Raw genomic sequence first — 15,891 nt, 5'->3', positions numbered from 1 at the left:
ACCCAGCCAAAAAGTTCCTGGAGACAAAATTAAGAATATTATGTTCCTATGTTGGACATCTTGACATTTTCCTAGTTCAAATGACATTTCGACATGTTCTAGTTTGGAAATTATATATAATGTCTTATTTCTTCCAAAAGTCTTCCACGACAGCTGCATCCCACACAAATCTCCATCTTCTTGGAACTTCCCTCAGAACCACTAATTTTGTCACCAACTTCTTGGTTAATCACTAATATAACATTCATATCATAAATTTGTCAAAAGTAAAGCCTGTAATAGATTCTGCTTTCCTCTAGAGTTTCTCAGCTGTGGAGGTTCTCTCTGAGAAGCAAGGCTACCTAGCCCCACACCAGGCTCCTCAGCTCAGGGCACCACTGTCAGAAAGATGAGTCCCTATAACATGTGGCTGCGAAAAACAACAGAGATTGCTTCCGAAAGAGATAAAGAGCTAAAAAAGATGAAGGTGCTGCTCTTAAAGGACCCTCTTGCACACAAACTCACTCACTCTAAGCTCCAGTGCATGGGCAGCAGCTTCTAAAAAAAGAGTGCCAGGCACATATGAGGAGGAAACAAATGGACTAACTTCAGGGTGAGGAATGGAAGGTCAGGTATCAGAGCAATTCCCTCCAGGGAAGGGAGCATTGGCAGGCACTATTGTTCCTTTGCTGAACTCTCCACACACCTAGCAGGCCCTGTGCAGGTGGGTGCCACATCTGTGATCTCCATTAATCTGGCTAACACCACTTGCCTCACCATGGTGATTCCCTGAGATCTCATTCCACCCAACTTTGCCTGCCAGGGCCCTTCCACAGCTCTTCCACACAAGTGGCCTGCCTCAGCTTATGCTGCAGACTTTCCCTAAAATCTGAAAATTTCTTGCAAGTGGATCCGACCTTAGGCTTGTGTTATAGACTTTCTCAAAGATCCATAAATCCCACACAAGTAGAAGGTGCCCTCAGCTCACACTACAGACTCTCTAAAACATCCACAAATCCCACACAAGCAGCAGCTGGCCTTGGCGTGCTTTGTAGCTCCTACCTAGTTGCCCCAAGCTGAACACAAGGAACGACCATTCTCAACTTGCACTGTAACTCCCAGTGGGAATCCCCAAACCTGGCATAAGCAGTGACCAATCTTGGCCTATCACGTAGCTCCATCTAAGCAGCCACAAGCCCGGAATAATATGCAGCTAAACTCGGTTTGCATCATAATGCACAACAAAGTATCTAAGCCCAACACAAGTGGTAGCCCACCTCAGATCACAGCATAGTGTCTCTCGAACACCTCCAAGCCCAAGTGGCAACCAACTGCAGATCACTTTGCAGCTCCCCAAGCCAGATACAAGTGGTGGCTGACCTTGTCCTGAATCAGAGTCCCTACCTAGAGACTCTAGAGTCGACACACCAGGTGGCTAACTTCAGACTGCAACAGAGCCCCGCCCAATCAGATACACAAATGATACACAAAAAGGGCTGACTTGGCTGGCACCAGTGACTCTAGCTCCAACTCTGCCCAATGGCTAATCCACGGTAGCTGCAGCCAGCCATCACAGCCAGTCGGCCTAGAATAAACACCACCTACTGATATGCCAGATGCAACAAGGCCCAACTACAATAGGAGGGCACACACAACAAAGGAAACCCTGGATCACCCAGCTCAGGTGACCAGGGAGACTTGTGTCACTGGGTCCCACAGAACACCTCTATATAAGGCCACTGTGTTACTACCAGGAGACATTGCAGATCTACCTAATTCATAGGAACCAACACAGAGAGCCAGCCAAAATGAGGAGAAAAAGAAAAATGTCCCAAATGAAAAAAAAAAAAATAGAACTACGGAAAAAGAATCAAAAGAAATGAAGACAAGCAATCTCACATAATAAGTTTAAAATACTAGTTATAAGGATGCTCAATGAATTTGGGAGAAGACTAGAAGAACTAAGTAAGAACTTCAACAAAGAAATAGAAAACATTAAAGAAGGAGATAGAAATTGTGAAAAAGAATCAATCAGAACTAAAGCATACAATAACAGAACTGAAGAATACTCTAGAGGGAATCAACAACAGATACGATGAAGCAGAGGGTTAAATCAATGATCTGGAAAGGTTGAGAGAAACATTCAATCAGAAGAGTAAAAAAGAAAAATATTAAAATGAGAAATGTTTTCCATGGGGAAAACATTAAGTGTACCAACATAATACGGATTCCAGAAGAAAAAGAGAGAAAGGGATTGAAAACCTATTTGAAAAATAATGACTGAAAACTTCCCTAACCTGGTAAAGGAAATAAGATGTATAAGTCCAGGAAGTGCAGAGAGTTTCATGCAAGATAAATCCCAAAAAGATAAGACATATCAAAATTAAAATGCCAAAAGTTAAAGATGAAGAGAGAATCTTAAAAATAGCAAGAGAAAAGCAGTTAGTTACCTATAAGGGAGCTCCCATAAGACTGTTAGCTGATTTTTCAATGAAACGTTGCAGGCCAGAGGGACTGGCACAAAATATTCAAAGTGATGAAAGAGAGAGAGAGAAAAATAAATAAATAAAACTACGACCAAGATTAGTCTACTGAGCAAGGCCATTGTCTAGAATTGAAGGAGAGACAGTTTCCCAGAAATGAAAACCCTAAAAGAGTTCATCATCACTAAACCAATATTATAAGAAATGTTAAAAAGCCTTCTTTAAGTAGAAATGGAATGGTCAAAATAGGAATAAAAAATATTAGGAAGAAAATATCTCACTGACAAAGGCAGACACTTAGCGAAAGCAGGGCATCAACCAGTAATAATGCTAGTATAATAGTTAAAAGGCTAAAATAGAAAGATCATGTATAATTATGACAATAAATTAAGGGACAGACACAAACATACACGTACTTAAGAGAGATAAAAAACGACAAAACCATAACATGGAGAGGATAAGTAAAACTTTTAGTGATTTTAGAATATCTTCAAACTTAAGCAACTATCTATTTAAAATAGGCTGCTATAAATATAGCTTGTTGTATATGAAGCACATTTTCATCACAAACCAAAAATCTTTGAGAAATAAAGAGTAAGAAATACAGATATAGCACTATAGAAAGTGAGCAACATAGAAGAGAGCAAGAGAATAGGAACGGAACAGAAAACAACTATAAAAACAATCTGAAAACAGTTAATAAAATAGCAATAACTACAAATCTATCAATAATTACTTTAAATATAAATGAATTAAATGCTCCAATCAAAAGACACAAGGATTAAAATGTGAATGGATTAAAAAAATAAGACTCATATATATGTTGCATGTGAGACACATTTCACAAAGAAAAACACACACAGACTAAAAGTAAACAGGTGGAAAAATATTTCATGAAAATGGAAAAAAAAAGTGTCTACAGCCATGCCACCCTGAACGCACCCGATCTTGTCTAATCTCGAAGCTAAGCAGGGTCAGGCCAGGTTAGTCCTTAGATGGAAGACCACCTAGGAATACTGGGTGCTGTAGGTGCTAAAAAAAGCTGGGGTAGAAATACTTAGACAAAATAGACTTTAAAACAAAAGCTGTAACAAGAGACACAGGCATTGCATAATGATAAAGTGATAAAGCCAACAAAAGGATATTACTCTTCTAAACATTTATGGCCCAACGTAAGAGCACCTAAATATATAAAGCAAATATTGACAGAAATAGATCAATTGTAATACAATAATAGTAGAGGATTTTAACACCTCACTGACATCAATGGGCAAATCACCTAGATAGAAAATCAACAAGGATACAGTGACCTTAAATGTCACATTAGACCATATGGATTATAGATATATTTAGAACACTTCACCCTAAAGTAGCAGACTATACATTCTTTTCAAGTGCATATGAAATATTTTCCAGAATAGAACATTAGGTCACAAAACAAATCTCCATAAACTTAACACTAAAATCCTATCAAGAATCTTCTTTGATCACAATCATATGAAATTAGAAATCAAGTATAAAAACAACACTAAAAAACACATAAACATATGAAGGCTAAATAACATGTTACTAAAAAATAAATGGGTTAACAATAACATCATGAAGGAAATCAAAAGATACCTTGCGACAAATGAAAATGAAAATACAATGACTCCCTCCCCCCTCAAAAAAAAATCTATGAAAAACAGCTAAAACAGTTCTAAGAGGGAAATTCATAGCAATACAGGTCTACGTCAAAAAAAAAACAGGAAAAGTCTCAAATAACCAGTCTAACCTTACACCTAAAGAAGGTGTAAAAGAAGAACAAACAAGGCCTAAAGTGAGTAGATGAAAGGAAATAATAAAGATCAGAGTAAAAATACATTAGAGACTAAAACCAACCAACCAACAAACAATTGAAAAGGTCAATGAAATCGAGAGCTTATTCTTTGAGAAAATAAGCAAATTTGTAAACCTTTATCAAGACTCACCAAAGAAAAAGAGGGCTTAAATAAGTAAAATCAGAAATGAAAGAGGAGACATGATAAATGACACCAGAGAAACACAAAGAGTTATAAGAAAATATTACGACTACAAGCTAACACATTGGACAACCTGGAAAAAAGGGATGAATTCCTAGATTCATATAATCTCGCAAAACTGAATTAGGAAGAAACAGAATATCTGAACAGATTGATTACTACTAACAAAATCGAATCAGTAATCAAAAAACTCCCAACAAAAAGAAATCCTAGACTAAGTGGCTTCACAGGTAAATTTTACCAACTATTCAATAAAGAATTAAAACATATCTTTCTCAAAAAATTGAATATGGAGTAGGCTCATTTTATGAGGCCAGTATTATCCTGATACCAAAACCAGACAAAGACACTACAAAAAGAGAATTATAGTCCAATATCCCTGGTAAACAGAGATGTAAATATTCTCAATAAAAATTTTAGGAAATTGAATTCAGCAAGGCATTAAAAAGATCATACACCATGATCAAGTGAGATTTATTCATGGGATGTAAGATTGGTTCAATAGCTATAAATTAATGTGATAACCACATAAACAAAATGAAGGATAAAAATCATATGGTCATATGAATATGCACAGCAAAAGCATCTGATAAAATCCAATATCTACTTATGATTGAAAAAGAAAAACCTCTCAGCAAAGTGGTGATAAAGGGAACATACCTCATCATAATAAAGTCATATATGGTAAACCCACAGCGAACATCATACTCAATGATAAAAAAGCTGAATGCTTTTTCTTTAAGATTGGGAACAGACAAGAATGTTCACTTACTCCATTTTATTGAACATAGTACTAGAAATCCTAGACACAGAAATCAGACAAGGAAAAGAAAAGGCATTCAAATTGTAAAGAAAGTGGTAAAATAGTTATTTGTAGATTGCATGATAACTATATATAGAGCAGTGGTTCCCAACCTTTTGACACCAAGTACCAGGGTTCCTAGAGAATCTAGTGCCTGATCTGAAGTGGAGCTGAGGCAGTGAGGCAAGTGCTGGGAAGTGTCTGCAAATACAGATAAAGCTTTGCTCACTTGTCTGTTCCTCACCTCTTGCTGTGTGGCCTGGTTCCTAAGAGGCCATGGGGGATTGGGGACCCCTGATATAGAGCCCTAAAGATTCTGCCAAAAATTATATATGAGTGCAGTAAAGTAATAGGATACAAATTTAATATTCAGAAGATGGATGCATTTTTATACACCAATAATGAACTATCAGAAAGAGAAATTAAGAAAACAATCCCACTTAAAATTGCATCAAAAAGAACAAAATGACTAGGAATAAACTTAAAGAAATAAAGGCCTGTACTCAGAAAGCTATAAAACATGAAGAAAGAAAATGAAGACAACACAAATCAATGGAAGGATATACTGTACTCATAGATAGGATTAATTAACATTGTTGAAATATCCATACTACCGAAAGCAATCTACAAAATCGATGAAATCACTATCAAAATACCAATGGCATTTTTCACAGAACTAGACAAATAATCCTAAAATTTATATGGAATCACAAAAAAAAAATAGTCAAAGTAATCTTAAGAAAGAAGGGCAAAGTTGAAGGTATCACACTACCTGATATCAAACTATATTGCAAGGCTACAGTAATCAAAACAGCATGCTACTGGCATAAAAACAGACACATAGATCAATGGGACAGAATAGAGAGCCATGAAATAAACCCATGCTTATATGGTCAATTAATCTGTGACAAAGGAGGCAAAAATATGCAATGGGGTAAAGTCAGTCTATTCAACAATGTTGGAAAAACTGAACAGATACATACAAAATAATGAAACTAGACAACTTTCTTACACCACATACAAGAATAAACTCAAAATGGATTAAAGACTTAAATGTAAAACCCAAAACTATAAAACTTCTTGAAGAAAGCACTGGCAATAAACTCTTTGAGATTGCTCTTTTTAATGCTTTTTTGGATATGCCTCCTTAGCAAGGGAAACAAAAGAAAAAATAAACAATAGGACTACACCAAACTAAATAGTTTTGCATAGCAAAGAAAACCATCAACGACATGAAAAGAAAACCCACTTAATGGTAGAAGATATTCTCCAATGATACGACCAATGAGAGGATAATATCCAAAAATATATGAGGAACTCATATAGCTTACCAACACAAAAACTGATTAAAAAATGGGCAGAGGATCTGAATAGACATTTCTCCAGAATATATGTAGATGGCCAATAGATATGTGGAAAATGTTCAACATCACTAATCACCAGGGAAATGCAAATTAAAACCACAATGAGATACCACCTCACACCTATCAGAATGTCTATCATCAATAAACCCACAAACAACTAGTGTTGGTGAGACTGTGGAGAAAGGGAACTGTAGTGCACAGTTGGTAGGATTGTAAATTGGTGCAACCACAATGGAAAACAGGATGGAGTTTCCTCAACCAATTAAAAATAAAACTACCATATGACCCAGCAATTCCACTCCTGGATATTTATCTAAAGAAACTGAAAACACTAATACAAAAAGATATATGCACTTCTATGTTTATTGTAGCATTATTCACAATAGTCAATATATGGAAGCAACCTAAGTGTCTGTTGATAGAAAATGGATAAAGAAGAGGTGGTACATAGATACAATGAAATATTACTCAGCTATAAAAAAGAACAAAATCTTGCCACTTATAACATAGATGGACCTAGAGGGTATTATCCTATGTAAAATAAGTCAGACAAAGAAAGACAAATACCATATGCTTTCACTTACATGTGGAATCTAAAAAAATAAACAAATGAAACAGGAACAAACTCATAGATACAAAGAATAAATTGATGGCAGCCAGATGGAAAGAAGGGTGGGGGGTTAGATGAAAAGATAAAAGATATTAAGAAGTACAAATTGTCATTTATAAAAATAGTCACAGGGATGTAAAGTACAGAATAGGGTACTTAATAATTCTGTAATACCTATGTATAGCATCAGATGGGTACTAGACTTTATTGAAGTGATCTGGTCACAGGACATATAAATGTTTAATCACTATGTTATATACCTGAAACTAACATAATATTGTATGTCAATTGTGGTTGAAAAATAAATTTAAAAAAATATATGATTCACAAATCTATATATTTCTCATCTAGTTCTCTTTATCCAGCTCCAGATTTATATATCCTGATGTCTATCATGTATTTCCATATGTCACACTACAAGAAGCTCAAATTTCCAAGCAGATGTTTACTTGATCTTCACAGTCTATAGCCTTCTCTACCCTCTCTGTGCCCTGTCTCAGTGAACAACAAGCAAATGACTTGTCAATACCCTGCGAGAACAAAGGTTTTCTTTTTCTTGACACTGGACTTTTTGCAGAAGCCATTACTTCTCAATAGAATATTTTCTCTACCATTCACACGCATCCTTCCCCACCAACCTGCATGCAACTAATTCCTACTCATCCCTTAGTCTCAATTAGAGATCATTTCCTCTGGGAAGCCACTACTGTTTTAGTGAAAGCTTTGTACTCTGTTAAAAATGCCTGTTTACCTGTTCATATCTTCCATAGACTCTTATCTTTCTGAAGTCAAGGAACTTATCATTGACCTAGGAGACTATATCCCATTTGCCTATCAGAGGGCTCAGCTCAGAGTGGATATTATCAATTTGAAACTTAGTAAATCTGTATTAGTTAAAATAGTGTTTTAGAGTATTAATCTTAATTAGGTTCCATATTCTCAAACTAGATATAAACTTTATAACTATACATTTAATAAGTCTAATTATTATTTTCTAACCCCAGCAAATGGAAATAGAGATGTTTCTCTCTTTACATTTTTAATTATTCCAAACTCTAATGGATAAGTTTAGGAAATAAATTAACTCAACAGTTCTAATTTTTATGCTGAACCATGAAAAATAACAGTAGAGTATTTTAAGAACTTAAACATAAGTATCTGAAAATGAATTAGCAGCCATGTGTAAAAGGTACCATTTCTGTACTAAAATGGTTCTTAAGAGGTTTTTGAAACACTTAAATTCCAATCCTGGTGACAAGCACCTATGAGGCATACAGAAAATAAGATTTAAACTAAAAATAATTCTTATTTCTAATTTTGTATAGCTCTTCGTTTGAAATAAAATACTTTATTTTAACTGTAAATCCAAAAATTAAATTGTAAAAAAAAGAATGTAGCTGTCCGTGGAACAAGATACACAGGACTTCGGCAGCAGTGTTCAGTTTGCCCTAAAGCTGTTTGTTACTGTGTGTATGTACGAGTGATGAGACCAGGTGTCTGGGGGAAGGGGACACTGGAAGCTCTATCATGGACTAGAAGAAACACCCTTCAGGACTGTTTATCTGATTTGTTCTGACCCTTAGGTCATGCAGCAACCTTCTGACTACCAAGTTAGTATCCCTAGAAAACTGATGTCAGGGAGAACATGACAATGACTATAAATATTGTGGTTGTTGGAATAAAATATATCCCTCTTCCAATAAATTAATACATTTATGTAATCAATTTTGTCTGGTATATGTAAATACACTGAGAGGGCTTTCCAAAACTGAGTTCACATCCTGTAACCTGGTTCTGAATTAGGAAACTTCACTAGATAAATGTCACCCTTTGAGGCTGTATATAAAGGGAGTGGTTTTGGACTCAGATTCATAAAAATCCAGCCTTGTCACTTATTTAATTTCTTTATCAGTCAATTAAGTAAAATCTCTCTTATACTAGTGAGAATTAGAAATTAGAAACTCAAATTGTTTAGACCCATGCTCAGCATATAGTAATTACTCAATAAATTACAAGTAGTCATCATGGTCATCGTCGTAGTAGGCATCATAGTAGTAATTTGGTAGTAATACTACCTTTTCTCTAAATAAGATCCCATATTTGTCTGAATATTAGTTATAGTGTAGTTTGTAATCAGATTATAGAAGTGAAGTATACAGCACTCACTGATAGAACCAGAATGCATTGCAAATTTGGCCGTATTAAAATAATTAACTGAAATTTAAAAACTGAATAACAATTGAAAATAGCCATTTAGAGCCTAATATTATATTGAATTAATCTGCTAATGGTCATTTATACCATATATATAATATCAATTTAGATATACAATATGTTTTTTGACAAAGACTAACTTATACAAATTACTTAATGTCTTAAATTTCTTTAAAAAAGCATAACAAAAAGGTGATTTTAAACTAAAATAATATCACACAAATATTTGTAAGACTTTTACATTGTCACTTGAGAACTGACAGGTTACTTTTTAAAGACACCTGTTAAGCTTTTTCAGAGCATAGAATTCAGGTCAAACTTCAAAGCATGCTACTTTGTAAAATACACTATAAATATATTATTCACTGATAATTTGGGTAACCATAATTTTTATCACTTTAAAGTTCTCTTGAATTATATATTTTGACTTATCATAAAAATATTGTTTTGCAATGACCTACAACAGATTAAATTTCAAAAAATGTTGTATTTCCTGAACAAATTTTGAGCTGAAATTTAAAACTGGTAAAAACTTTTTTTATCATGCAAAATTTAGCATACCAATGCTATCATCATAAAACACATGAACTTGAACTGTCAGAACCCATAATAGATGAGATTAATTTAAGAGCTTTGAACCATGACAGTATATAGCATTTGACAAAAGTTAAACAAATGTGAGGTTATATTCCCAAAAGTTAACCCATCAATAAAACCTCAACACATCTCCTAAAGTGTCTTTTTAAATGCTCATAGAATTAGTCATAAAATTACTGAACCTGCAAGTTTTAATTGAGAGTTTGTTGATCTTTCCAGATAGTTAAGATAGCACAATAATGAGTACCTAGAAGGATGCAGGAGAGTATCTTAACCTGATACAAAAGGTTTAAGTAAAAGATTTTTACAGTCATTTTGGACGAGATAGAGAATATATCTATATCATAAAATGTAACTAATGATGTAACTACTATTTATAAAATCTCTAAAAAGCTGTCACCAAAAGTGGGTCTTAAAGACAAAATTATAACCTATATACTATGAGCTATGTGAGAAAAGTGCTCGCATTCTGGGGCAGTGTTGTGGGCATACATCTGTTGTCCCTAGGGATACTGGAGCTACTATAAACAAAATACAAAGGAACAGTGAAAATATTCTATTATGCAAATTCTGTTATATAAATCTGTATATGAAAATATTTATGTGAAATAAGTATCAGTCTTGTTTTTTACTGGAAAGCACTAGAAAGTTATTATCATTGGAATAAGGAAAGACAGTTTCATTCTTCACTTATTTTAGAAGCAGATATGTTCATGAAAAGTGACCATGGACCTTCTCTGAGCTAACCATTGAAATGATAATGCTTGGGAACGTCATACTTGAGGCACAATATAATACACAGTAATTAATTGTGCGTCATACTTGAGGCACAATATAATACACAGAAATTAACAGTGAGTCTAGATTTGGAATCCTGGGTTCTCATCTGGAGTCTACCTATGTGACATCAAGTAAGGTACTTAATCTCATGTATCTTTATCTGTATAAGCCTTTAAATCTTCTTGGCTATAATTAGAGTTAGCTCTTCAATGTTATAGTAACCTAAAACTCATGCCATCAGTCGTCCATCCTCTTTGGTTTGGCAAATTTTTTCATATACAGATTAATATAACAGGCATTTTTAATGTTTTTCCTATTTTAAAGACATGAAAATACATCACATTGACACATAAATTAAAAATGTCTGTGTTACCTATATTGCTCTCTTCTTACTACACAGTGTTCCTACCCTGTAAGATAAATAAACTCTAGGTATTTACAAATGCTTCAATTCAGAACATTGTTCTAATGGGTTTTGTAATTGTCAAGTGGTCAAGCAATCCCTCAGCAGCAGTGCAGTGGCTAATACAGCTGCCAAAGGTCACTACTGCAGCTGATAGGCTGGTCTGCCATTCTTCCATAGATTTCTCTCGTAAGGTGATAACAGTTCAAATGGATTCAGTTTATTACTCACACGGACAGGAACCACAAGATCAGCATAATGTTATCTCCCTATATCCCTTTTCCTACAGGATGATACCAAACCAAAGAGGACAGATGACTGATGGCATGAGTTTTAGGTTACTATAACATTGAGGAGCTAATTCTAATTATAGCCAAGCAGTTTTAAAGGCTTATACAGAAGCTTGTAAGTGCATTCTAAAGGAGAAGCAACAGAAAGTTCTGTGCTCAACCGAAACTAGGGAGATGGATAAGAAACAGCCTAGTGGTATCACTTCACTAGGATGCTTATCAATCCCTTACATCAGAAGGCACCCAGGGCATTCTACCAAGAGTCTGGTCAGACTGCAGACAAGCCTTACACACGTGACTTACATGGGACTATGCAAGGTCATCGGGGCACTCACTACACAGAAAAGCTGTTTCCTTGTTGTCCTTGAAAAAACTGAGTAATACATGTGTAACATCTTCACAACAAAATAATATAGATTATGTGCAGTTAGGGGAGGAGCAGATTAACATTAATGTATATAATGTAACATTAATGTATATAAACTTAATCGTTCAGCACAAGAAGAAAAGAACATTGTCAAGATTTTTTTTTCTTATTTAGGCAAAATATTAACACCTATCCTATAATCAAAGCCAGATGATTTTATTTAAAAAAAAATATTACTACTTCTTTAAACATGCATACTTCTAGTCCAGACCATACTAGAACAGAGTATAGAAGAGAATGATTTAGTGTTTAAAGACAAGTAAAGTCTTTTGCAATTTGGGGTAGATTATGTGTACATATGTCTAAGAGAAAACAACCTGCAATAGCTAAAAATATTCAGTCTCATTAGTAAAGCACACAGCAGTTTCAAATCTGTAATTATCTCACTGAATAAAGTCTCTTTTCTGTTGTTTAAAAGAACACATTTCACATTGATCCTTGAAGGTCGAAAACTAAAAAATTCGGATTATGTTAAAAAACAAATTCCATGTCCAGGAAACATGCAGATAATCTTTCCTTTCTCTGGCTTTTTATGAGTCCAATCCTAGGACATCACACTGACCAACTGATTTCAAGGATTAAGATTTTCACTATGTATCTCAATGTACACAGAGGATTCCTTTCCATCCAAAACCTTCAGAATAAAATAAAAATTGCATGGACCAGGAATTCGCTAAGAAACTTAAATATGTATATGTATTTAACAGGCTGTGTCTGGGCCTTCAACTCAGACAATGTAGGTGTACAGAGCACATGCCTCTTTCCTTTCCTTTAGCACACACGTTTGCAGCTGCCAGTGGCTTGAGCCAGACCACTCCCTGTGTACTTTTTTGCATCCACGTATTTATATAGAAGCAGAAGAAATTCCTGAGAGAAAGGGTAACGGAAATTGACATCCATCAGCCCTCTATTTTAACTCTGTCTGAGGGCTGACACATAAAAACGTGCCTGATAAACCAGAAGTGGTCCTAGTTGTGGCCAAATTTCAGGGGGAAAATGTGAACAAGAACACATTGCGCGGTTAGGAGGAGACAGGACCAGCAGACTAGAGGCTGAGGGGAGCATTGAATCGAGGCACCACATCGGCTGCAATTGCTCAGACCCATCTGGCCTCAGCTGCTTTGGAGCGCTCGCTTCATCTCATATAAAGTAGTTACTTGTGAATCTGGAGTGCCATATTCCCAAAGAGTTCTAACACTTAGGGTTCAGCCAGATTATCTATGATATACTCCTGGCTGAGTCTTACACAAAGGTAAACATTATCTTCCCTCTCAAGGCAGAGGTTTTAGTAGAAACAAATGGTTCAGCTTTGTTTTTAAAGGCTGGCTGACTTTTTTTTTTTTCCCCCAACCAGGCAGTTTAATGGAGCTGCAGCACTGTGGGAACTTTACAGCAAATTTTTCATTGTCACCTATATAAAAGTAACTAGCAAACACAGAATCAAATATATTCTTTTATTTTACAACATGCTTTCCCATACAATTTTCTCACAATCACTTTATCCTCATTTCGATCACAAGTACTGAGGCCAGAGTACTAAGTCACTTACTTGTTAAAGACTAATAAGTAGTTATAGCTAATAAGTATTAAGTGAAGACTTAAGTCTAGATCCTCTGGTTTAAAATTCCAAAGTCTTTCTACCATACCAATTATTATTATAAGCAGGAACATGAAGTGATTAAACAGCAATGACTCAGGAAAGTTGCTAGTGCAAAGGTTAGGGAAGATAAGAAAAGGAAGAAAGACCTAACAAGAGAGAGTTAAGACTACTGAGGAAAGTGCTCTGGATAAAGATGGAAGAGTCCTCTAGGTTTAAAAAAAAAAAAAAAACAAATCACTGTAAAGACTTTTTTTTTCCCACCTGACATCATGGCATATAATAAAATTCAGACTAGGAAAGAATGGTTGTTGAAAGCAGAGGTCTTTCACATTGTAAAGGAATTACCCAGGAGACCTCCATTTCTTATAGCTCTCAAGTTAATGCAAATTGAGAAGTAGCGATTAGGAACAGAAATAGAATGAGGAATAGAAATATGATTATTAAGCCCTAGTCAAGACAGAAGGCTTATATTTTAAGGATTGGTATTGTGTCTTTGAAAAAGAAGAAACTACAACTTTTCTGCAATCAGGATTCCAGCAGGAATCACCCCAACCCAGATTTACTAATGGGGTTTAAGTTTCACTGATCCTCATGTGCAGACATAAGGTCTGTGTCTGATTTTCCACTCATAACTTTGAATTATTTTTCTTAGAGAGGTTTCCCAGATTCTTTGGGCTTTAAGTACTACAAAAGCTAGAGTGACCTCCAATAGCTCCTAGTCTGATCTAGAACATCATTGAGTGTACACAGAAGACTGGGATTGGCGAGAAAGAACAAGGACCATAAGAAAGTTGGAAATTCAAGCCAGAACAAAAGTAATAACTAAAGTTATTACTCACTAGGTTTTATCAACACCCTAGAGAGGAGTCGGAATAACGAAGTCCATACTGGCATGTGTGATACAAGATTCAGTATAATTAAAGAAAATCACATCATAAAAAAAAATTCTAGAGAGGAGTGTTAACACTAAGCCATTCTATAATTATGCCTGCACATATTACAGGTTAAGTTAATGCTTACGACCAGCTCTTCTGCGGCTCAGTTCCTTTCAAATCTATGATACGCATCTCTCTATTTTGGTTTGGATAATCTTTCTATAAAAAGGCAGCTGAATCAAAGTGATTCACAGGCCCTGGAATCAGACTGAGAGCTATGATTTCTGATCCTTCCCTTATCGACTGCATGACATTTTATTTAACCTCAGCTTCTGAATCTATAAAGTGAAGATTATAATAGTGTGTACATAGGATTGCTGTGAGGATGGCATATATGTAAAATCTTAGATCCACACTTGATGTATTAAGGGCTCAGCAGCTGATTTTATTCATTTCACTGCTTTCTCTGCAGTATTCTCAAGTAGTGGCTCTTTTTCCTCCCATACTCCACTTCCTACTTGGCCTGGAGGTGGAAGTAGGATTATTACTCATCCTTCCTTCATTCTAAGCTTTGAATCACATTTTGCCAGACTGTACTTTACTTGATGCAGTCATCTGTATTTCTTGACTAAATTTAAACTCCTTGCTCATTATCATTCTCAAAACAAAACTTCTGTCCTATTTCTTGGAGCTTTCAATATTTCCTAATCCATTCGCTCTCCCACTCTTTTATGACTATTTCACACCTTCATTTCTCTTTAATGTCTCCTCCTCCATCATCCTCTCTGCCAATGATCTTGCCTCCTACTTCACAAAGAAAAAGAACTTCTTACATTTCTACTAGCACAGTACCACATTTCCCCACCTACTAGTGTCTCAGCTAACACAACACCACATTATCCCACCTACTTGTTGTCTGTGCTCACATTATCTTTTCTTCTGTGACCCATCACTTTTGGTGATCACTGCAGAGTCCCTCCATTTGTGCATTATTATTGCTTACACAGTGATATCATTGTATTACTTTGCCATCAATTTCTCCTCCTCATCAACTTCTCTTCATTGGATTATTTTTATTAGCATATAAACATGGCATATTTTTCTGTCATTTAAAAAAAAATCAATCATATGATCAAACAGTATCCACTATAGTAGGACACCTATATTTTATAATACACCTGATGATGTACAAGGATCACCCCCTGGGGAAAAGAAAAAAACTTAATCAGAAACTAATCAAGTCTTTAGATCTAACTTTATGTTTATAACACAAACGGCAAGGGGATGGGGCGGGTTAGGGTTGGGAGAGTGGTGTTAACTAAATGAGTTAAATGAGCCAACAAGGAAATAATCAAGAAAAATTCAGAAAATGGAATGTTTTACATAACAACTGGTCCAGTTTCTTCAAAAAGTCATGTTACAGGAAAAAAAAAAAAAAAAAAAAAA

General features: G+C 35.2%; 1 protein-coding gene and 1 pseudogene across 1 annotated transcript in view; one reads left to right on the top strand and one right to left on the bottom strand.

Moving 5' to 3' along the window:
* The window catches only part of CSMD3 (CUB and Sushi multiple domains 3), a 1,005,898-nt gene that overhangs the window by 320,413 nt on the left and 669,594 nt on the right, over positions 1 to 15,891 (bottom strand). The gene's annotated exons all lie outside the window — the stretch shown is intronic.
* LOC120595901 (uncharacterized) lies at positions 3,377 to 3,494 on the top strand (annotated as a pseudogene).

Source organism: Pteropus medius, unplaced genomic scaffold, assembly GCF_902729225.1.
Source record: "Pteropus medius unplaced genomic scaffold, Ma_sr-lr_union100, whole genome shotgun sequence".
Lineage (NCBI taxonomy): Eukaryota > Metazoa > Chordata > Mammalia > Chiroptera > Pteropodidae > Pteropus > Pteropus medius.
Note: the sequence above shows the minus strand (reverse complement) of the source record. Positions and strands in the feature narration are given on the sequence as shown.